The sequence below is a fragment of the Suncus etruscus genome, chromosome 7 (genome assembly GCF_024139225.1).
Source record: "Suncus etruscus isolate mSunEtr1 chromosome 7, mSunEtr1.pri.cur, whole genome shotgun sequence".
NCBI classification, from domain to species: Eukaryota; Metazoa; Chordata; class Mammalia; order Eulipotyphla; family Soricidae; genus Suncus; species Suncus etruscus.
This window is the reverse complement of record NC_064854.1, coordinates 66,172,058-66,181,538: the sequence shown is the minus strand read 5'-3', so window position 1 is coordinate 66,181,538 and position 9,481 is coordinate 66,172,058. Positions and strand designations below refer to the sequence as shown.

General features: G+C 38.0%; 1 non-coding gene across 1 annotated transcript; it reads right to left on the bottom strand.

Annotated features, from left to right (window-relative positions):
* Nucleotides 1-1,497: 1,497 nt before the first annotated feature.
* LOC126014713 (small nucleolar RNA SNORA51) lies at nt 1,498-1,631 on the bottom strand. Its single transcript, XR_007497713.1, has one exon. It is a non-coding gene; the product is annotated as a small nucleolar RNA SNORA51 (small nucleolar RNA).
* Nucleotides 1,632-9,481: the final 7,850 nt, after the last annotated feature.

Sequence of the window (9,481 nt, the reverse complement as noted above, 5' to 3'; positions counted from 1 at the left end):
TTTTACCAAACTTTTTTTGGCATTATGCACATTGAGCTTTAATATAATACTAACATGTGAAAATTTTAATTATATAACTTAGCAACAGATATTCATTATTAATTTATAGTTCATTTTTAACTTTATATTTATTAAGATTTTTAAGCAATAGTTCTAATGAAAGCTTTTATTTTAATTTAGTATTACTGATATATAATATAAATACTTTTAATTATTCTAATATTTCATGATTTTCATTCTCACTGCTTTTCTTTTGGGTTTATTTTTTAACACTTTCATGCTTGTTCTGTCTGTAAACTGCTACTCTGATGATATTTTCAACAGTTACTTGAATATTTTTATATATGAGTATTGTTTTAGTTACTTCTGACTCACATGCTACTTTTGAATGTCATTTACACTGTTTCAGTTTACACTCTTACATCCAGTCTTCACATACTAAATTTGTCACAATGTTACATAGTTCTCTATCTGAGATAGGTGATTTTACAGTAAGAGGTAAGAGTCATTGGTCATGGTCTATTCTATTGGATCTCATTCAAGAAGCTCTGTAAATGGGTCAGAGACATAATACAGAAGACTCTTTTCTTATACTCTATGAACCCCAATACTACATACAATCCACAGGTCCCTCCAGAATTGTTTCCCGAACAATTGTTTCCCGAGATCTAAGAGTCATCCCTGAGTGTGGCCAGAAAGCCATCCCATACCCTTAAAAAAAGAGCTTTGTAACTGGTACAATGTAAAAGCTACATAAAAGACATAATTTTTTTCAAAGTTTGTAGTTCAGAGTACTTAATACTTAAAAATGTTTTTATGTAGGAAAGTTGCCTATGGTGATCCAAGTTTGATCTTCAGCACCCCATGTGGTCCCCCATTCCACTTACTGTGGAGTCAGCAGCAATAACCTCTGCATATGCCCAACATCTCCACTTTCATATGTAAATAATAAGCTTTACCTGTAATATTTTTATTTAAAGGCATATAAGAACTTAATAGTTTCTACAGAATCCTGAAAGTTAAAACATTCTGACTCTTCTGCATCTGTGGCTGGTTAGGCAAATCTACATACTTTCCTTACCTTAGGAAAGCAAGGGAAGCAACCCTATGATTGCTGCTAAAATTAGACAGCTTGATACCTTTGCTCCATCTTTCCCTATTATATATGATCTATAAGAGAAACACTCTTAGGACTCTCCCACAATATTGTTGTGTAGATAACCACAGCATTTCTTCCTGCTTTATGTAAAAGTGACCCTTGTGTTTTTCTAGGTTTCTGCTTAGGCAGTGACTGAGATTACCCTGCCAAGAACTCTTGGATTTTGGAGTCTTTGTTTAGAGAGAAAGTATCAAAGATTTAAAATCTCTTGTTTCAGTTTTACTGGTTATAAGATACTTTTGAGTTCAACCTCAATTAATCCATCTAGTTGATGTTATTGATACTTAGACATTCTACATTGTGAATGGATGAATTTGCTTATTTGTTATGCTTTATTTTTTTGTCCCCTCAATTCACAATATAAACCAGGCAAAGGGCCTGTGTTGAGGTGTATATGGGGTGCATTTACTGTACCTCCTCTTTCTATACAGTCAGGGTAAAGAACACAGCCTGTGGTAAGAATTGGGAGGCCTTATCTTATCTTTTTATTTTATTTTTTTAAATATGTATATATAATATATATGTACATATCCTTCACCAGTGCAACATTTACATGACCAATATCCCAAGTGTCCTTCCTCCCCACCCCACACCGGCCTGTACTCTAGACAGGCTTTCTACTTCCCTCATTCAGTCACATTTTGTTACGATAGTTCTCAGTGTAATTATTTCTGTGACTGCACTAAATGATCCCTGTGGTGAGCTTCATGTCAAGAGCTGGACCTTCTAGTCCTCCTCTATTTTGTCTCTGAGAATCACTACACAAATATTTTTCATTTTTCTCAAAGCCCATTTGTTATGCTTTAGTGATGTTAGGATCTATTCACTTTAATATATATTTATAAATTTCAATGATTCCTTTGTTATTTTTTTCTCATAAAATGTAAGTGACTTTTAAAAACTAATTAATTTTAAAATTTATTTTATTGAAACCATTGTGATTTACAAAGTTCTTTGTAGTTGGATTTCAGACATAAAATGAATTGGGGCCAATCCCTGTGTCGACCTCTCTCCACCATCCTACAGTGCAACCTATACTATCACACTTTGCCCCATGGCCTGCCAATATAACAGGCCCCCTTAAAGTTTAGATTGTTAGAATGTGGGTCTCTTGTTTTCATTTTTGTTTATTATAGTATAGGTAATAAGATTGCAATAATATTTAGTTTTCAGGTATTGATATGCCAAGTTACTGCACACCCTACTACTGAAATGCCAATGATGCACCACCATACTTATTTCACCTCGAATACTAAGTTTCTTCTTTTGTCCCCAACAACCAACCACTTCATTATTTGATGATTGACAGTTGTGATTGTTGTGAAGACTGTCCTCCCTTAGCAAAACATTGTGCTTAGATCCCAACCTATGTTACTGTGTTACTTCCTTGCAATCTCCTCTCCCCATCACTATACTCAAACCTGGCATTTCATTTCTGCATTATAGTATATAAATTTATTGTTGATCAATATTATCCATATACTTTATTTATATAACACAATTGAATGAGACTATCCTGTATTTGTATTTCTGCCTCTAGCTTGTTATGCTTAGCTTGAATACACTCCCATTCTATACAAGTTTCTGAAATCTGCATATCTTTAATTTTTCTAGTGGTTCTATGGTATTCTATTGTGAATAAATTCCACAGCATTTTGTTTTGTTTGTGCCACACCTGACAGTGATCACTGCTTATTCTTAGCTCTATATGCAGGGATCACTACTGGTGCTGCCCAGGAGGCCATAAATGATGCTGAGAATCAAACTCCAGTTCTAACTGGGAAGGTAAGTGTGCCCATTGTAATATCTGTTTGACACTCCCACTGTATATCCATTTATCTGTTGTTGCACTTTGGGTTGCTTCCATATTTCAGTGTGCTTGCTTATTGTCTTTATAACTGTTGTTGGACAATAGCATGCCTCCATACATAAGAGTTGCAATGAACATCAGTATATAGATATATTTCTGAATTAATTATTTTGTGTTTGGTAATCAAATTGGTGGTCTATTCCTATTTTTTGAATAGCTCTTAAAAAGGGCATTTTTACCATCAGTGCATTTCATACAGGTACCCATTAACATTTTATTATTTTCAACAATGCTTTAAATTATTTATTGTAATTGTGTTTTGATAGACCATAATTTTTTGGAATAGTCTTACTATTCTCTGGCTAGAATATCCTACTTTCATTATAAAATTGGAAAAATTGAGGAGTGACAGTGTTGTATTCTCAAGAAGTAACCATGCTCTTGTTTGTCAGCTACCTCAAGTTGTTTCCTTTCCTTCAGGGGCAAGGGGGTAACATCTGCTTATCAGCAACATCTTGGACTATTTTAATAGTCCAAATGTCTCAATTTTGTTGTATTAAATTAACATCTTTAAAAGCTATTATAAAGATTTTCTGATATTCAAGCCAAGTTTCAATTGAAGTTTTCATCTTGTCTTGCTTCCTACAATGTCTCCTAGGTTTATTAGAAGCCAGGACATTATATAAGTTAATTGAATGTCATTATCATTACATTAGCCAAGTAGACTATTCAGTTGGCATCTCAATTTCTTGCTTTTTGCTTAAACCTATTCTGTTATATAATTGATAATTGATAATTTGACTGATTAAAGACTCTTTAATATCATGAATTATTGATAAGTCCATTTTCTCTCCCATTCATTTGGAAGAAGTTTATCCATGTACTCATTAATTGTGTAAGCAAACTTATCATAGAACCCAATTTTGATATGATCTTTTTCTTTTCTATATTTTGGATCACACCTGTCTGTGCTCAAGGCTTACTTCTGTTTCTATGCTCAGGAATCAGTCCTAGCAGACTTAGGGGACCATATGGAGTTCTGGGGATCGAAAGTTGGTCAACATAGTGCAAGGAAAGCACCTTAGCTACTATACTCTGGTCCCAAGAGATTCTAAAATTCCTAAAGAGATTTTCTTATTTTAGCCCTCTCTTTATACAAATTTAAGGATCTTGTAAAGGAAAATATAATTCAGACAAAATTAGTTACTATATTACATGCGATCAAATTTAAATTTCTATCATATATTTTCATAGAGAATTTTATCAAGTTCACTGGAAAAATTTGAATGAGATTTATGAGTTAGAAAATAGTTCTGCGGAGTGAGTGAGAAATGGCTGCAGGTGGGGGTTTCCAGGCAGAGTGCTGACTGCTCTACCTGCAGAATCTCCACCGGGCTGTGCTTCTTCTGAGGAACTGAGCACCGGAAGGGAGCCCTGTCCTACCCTTCTCTGTCTTTCCTGAACTCTGGAAGCTCTCCTCAGAGCCCTGGGAAGTGAACCCCAAAGAAACTACATTCGGGAGCTACCCAGCGAGCCAGTGAGTGAGTGAGAAAAGGCTGCAGGTGGGGGTTTCCAGGCAGAGTGCTGACTGCTCTACCTGCAGAATCTCCACCGGGCTGTGCTTCTTCTGAGGAACTGAGCACCGGAAGGGAGCCCTGTCCTACCCTTCTCTGTCTTTCCTGAACTCTGGAAGCTCTCCTCAGAGCCCTGGGAAGCGAACCCCAAAGAAACTACATTCAGAAGCTACCCAGCGAGCCAGTGAGTGAGTGAGAAATGGCTGCAGGTGGGGGTTTCCAGGCAGAGTGCTGACTGCTCTACCTGCAGAATCTCCACCGGGCTGTGCTTCTTCTGAGGAACTGAGCACCGGAAGGGAGCCCTGTCCTACCCTTCTCTGTCTTTCCTGAACTCTGGAAGCTCTCCTCAGAGCCCTGGGAAGCTAACTCCAAAGAAACTACATTCGGGAAGAGATAACAATGCTATCTGGGCAAAAGCCGGCTCCCTGTGTGTGACACCAGGCGGGGAAAATCCGCGAAAGTACACTGGCCCAGTGGGGCTCAACTCTGAAAGACTGTGAGTGTGACCTGTCTATGTCTGTCTACTGTCCTCTTGCGTGAAACTCTTGCGAGTGGGGCAAAAAGAGGCTCCAGAGGAGCACGGCCGCTCCGCTTCGCTACGCGGCCGTGCACTCTTTCTAAGGAAAGAACTTCATTGCAACAAGAATGAAAAATCACACTAAGAACGGCGCTATATCACAGAAGCAAACATTTCTCTCTGGACTGTCTTCTCTGTTGCATGCTCGGGCCTAAGATTTGACCCAGTGTGAGGCTTCATCCACGGAGGACTCCCCTCCCTTAGAGGCAAGTCAGCCCATCCAGAAAGGGAGGAGCCAGAGGAGTGTGCTGCCTACATCATATAGACAACGAATACCACCACAACACGTTGAAAAACCCACAATACAAGTGTGACAATGGGGAAACAACGCAGGCCAGCATCAGACATAGAGAATGAAGATGACAATTCTGAGGACCAGATAATGACTGAACAACTAATCAACCTCTCAGATAAGGACTTTAGACTAGCAATATGGAAGGTGCTCAACAGACTCCAAGAAACCATGGATCAAGTTGAACAGAACACTAATAAGAACCAAGAAAATATGAAGGCAGAAATGACAAAACTCCAAACTGAAATAACATGTCCACTAACAGGACTGAAAAAGTCAGTAAACGAAGTGAATGACAAAATGGATAAGCTCTGGGACAGGGTATCAGAAGCTGAGAATAGACTTGGTGCTGTGGAAGATGAGATACATAACAATTCCATACAGCAGGAGAGATTGGACAAAAAACTTAAAGCAAATGAGCAGACAATGGAAAAATTAGTCAAAGAATGGGAACAGACGAAAATAGAAGTCTATGATAAGATCAACAGAAACAACTTAAGAATCATTGGAGTCCCAGAGACCCAGGAAGAAAATTTCCAGGAAGAATCAATGGTCAAGAACATCATTAAAGAGAAACTTCCAGAGCTAAAGAATATATGTGATCAAATCCTGCATGCCCGAAGAGTACCAACCAAAAGAGACCCCAGAAAAACCACCCCAAGACACATCCTAGTCACAATGACAAATCCCACAGATAGAGACAGAATTCTGAAAACAGCAAGATCAAAAGGGGAAATCATGTTCAAGCAAGCTTCCCTGAGATTTACAGCAGACCTGTCACAAGAAACACTCAATGCCAGAAAGCAGTGGTGGGATATTGTGACAAGAATGAATGAAATGAATGCTTCACCCAGAATACTATACCCAGCAAAACTCACTTTCCGGTTTGATGGAAGAATACATGGTTTCACAGACAAAAAACAGCTCAGAAACTTCACAGACACAAAACCAGTCTTAAGAGAAAAACTGAAAGACCTAATCTAAGACAAGACTACCCAAAAGACACACCAAATTTTGAAATAAAGATGGCGTTAAATCCCAGGACAATTCTTTCTCTCAACGTCAATGGACTAAATGCACCAGTCAAGAGACACAGAGTGGCTAAATGGATCAAAAAACTCAATCCAACCTTCTGCTGCCTACAAGAAACGCACCTGAATAGTCAGAACAAACATAGACTCAAAATAAAAGGCTGGAGAAAAATTATCCAAGCAAACAACACCCATAAAAAAGCTGGAGTGGCCATACTAATATCAGATAATGCAAACTTTATACTCAGGAAGGTTGTAAGGGACAAAGATGGACATTTTATATTAATCAAGGGGTACGTAGAGCAGGAAGAATTCACTCTCCTAAACATATATGCACCGAATGAGGGGCCAGCAAAATATTTAATACAACTGTTGACAAATCTGAAAAATAATATCAACAACAACACAATAATTGTGGGGGACCTTAACACGGCTTTGTCAACACTGGACAGGTCAACCAGACTGAAACCCAACAAGAATATACTAGACCTGAGGAGAGAAATGGAAGAAAGAGGCCTAGTGGATATATATAGGACACTCCATCCCCAGAAACCTGGATACACATTCTTCCCCAATGTACATGGGACATTCTCCAGGATAGACTACATGCTGGCACATAAAACATACCTCCATAAGATCAAGAGGATAGAAATTTTGCAGACTACCTTCGCTGACCACAAGGCTCTGAAATTATTTGTGAATTCCAAAGGGACTCAGAAGAAACACTTTAACACCTGGAAGTTAAACAGCCTCATGCTCAATAACCAGTGGGTCCGAGATGAAATCAAGGAGGAAATAAAAAGGTTCCTGGAAACAAATGACAATAAAGACACAAACTCTCAGAACTTATGGGACACAGCAAAAGCAGTACTGAGAGGAAAATTTATAGCTTTGCAAGCACACATCAGGAAGGAAGAAGGAGCTTACCTGAGTAGCTTAATGACACAGCTAATAGAACTAGAAAATGCTCAACAAAAGGACCCAAGAATAGGAAGACAGAAGGAAATAACAAAGCTGAGAGCAGAAATCAAGGAAGTGGAAACTCAAAAAACAATCCGAAAGATCAACGAAAGCAGAAGTTGGTTCTTTGAAAAAATAAACAAGATTGATAGACCACTGGCAAACCTAACAAAGAAAGAGAGAGAGAGAAACTTGATAACTCTTATCAGGAATGAAAAAGGAGAGATCACTACTGATATGACAGAGATTCAAAGGGTAATCAGAAACTACTTTGAAAAACTCTACGCCACTAAAAATGAGAACCTGGAAGAAATGGATAAATTCTTGGACTCTTATAATCTTCCAAGGTTGAAGGAAGAGGATGTAGCATATATAAACACCCCCATCACCATTGATGAAATTAAAACAGTAATCAAATGTCTGCCGAAAAACAAAAGCCCAGGTCCAGATGGATTCACTAATGAATTCTATCAAACTTTCCAAGAGGAACTACTGCCAATCTTGGCAAGACTCTTTCATGAAATTGAACAAACAGAAACACTCCCAAATAGCTTTTATGAAGCCAACATCACCTTGATACCTAAACCAGACAGAGACACTACCAAAAAAGAAAATTACAGACCAATATCACTGATGAATACAGATGCAAAGATCCTCAACAAAATCCTGGCAAATAGGATTCAATGCCTCGTTAAGAAGATCATCCACTACGATCAAGTAGGTTTCATCCCAGGAATGCAAGGCTGGTTTAACATCCGTAAATCTATCAACATAATACACAACATCAATAACAAGAAAAATAAAAACCACATGATCATATCAATAGATGCAGAGAAAGCATTTGATAAGGTCCAACACCCATTCTTGATCAAAACTCTCAGCAAGATGGGAATGGAGGGAACCTTTCTCAATATAGTGAAGGCCATCTACCACAAGCCAGTGGCAAATATTATCCTCAATGGAGAAAAACTGAAAGCCTTCCCTCTAAATTCTGGCACAAGACAAGGCTGTCCTCTCTCACCACTCCTATTCAACATAGCACTGGAAGTACTTGCTATAGCGATTAGGCAAGAAAAGGATATCAAGGGAATCCAGATAGGAAAGGAAGAAGTCAAGCTCTCACTGTTTGCAGATGACATGATACTCTACTTAGAAAACCCTAAAGACTCTATCAAAAAGTTTCTAGAAACAATAGACTCATATAGCAAGGTGGCAGGCTACAAAATTAACACACAGAAATCAATGGCCTTTTTATATACCAATAGTAATAAGGATGAAATGGACATTAAGAAAACAACCCCATTCACAATAGTGCCACACAAACTCAAATATCTTGGAATCAACTTGACTAAATATGTGAAGGACCTATACAAAGAAAACTATAAAACTCTGCTCCAAGAAATAAGAGAGGACACACGGAAATGGAAACGCATACCTGCTCATGGATTGGCAGGATTAACATCATCAAAATGTCAATACTCCCCAAGGCATTATACAGATTTAATGCCATCCCTCTAAAGATACCCATGACATTCTTCAAAGAAGTGGATCAGACACTTTTGAAATTCATTTGGAACAATAAACACCCTCGAATAGCTAAAGCAGTCATTGGGAAAAAGAATATGCGAGGAATTACTTTTCCCAACTTTAAACTGTACTACAAAGCAACAGTTATCAAAACAGCATGGTATTGGAATAAGGATAGGTCCTCAGATCAGTGGAATAGGCTTGAATACTCAGAAAATGTTCCCCAGATATACAACCATCTAATTTTTGATAAAGGAGCAGGAAATCCTAAATGGAGCAGGGAAAGCCTCTTCAACAAGTGGTGTTGGCACAATTGGATAGCCACTTGCAAAAAATTAAACTTAGACCCCCAGCTAACATCATGTACAAAGGTAAAATCCAAATGGATTAAAGACCTCGATATCAACCCCAAAACCATAAGATATATAGAACAGCACATAGGCAAAACACTCCAGGACATTACAGGCATCTTCAAGGAGGAAACTGCACTCTCCAAGCAAGTGAAAGCAGAGATTAACAGATGGGAATATATTAAGCTGAGAAGCTTCTGC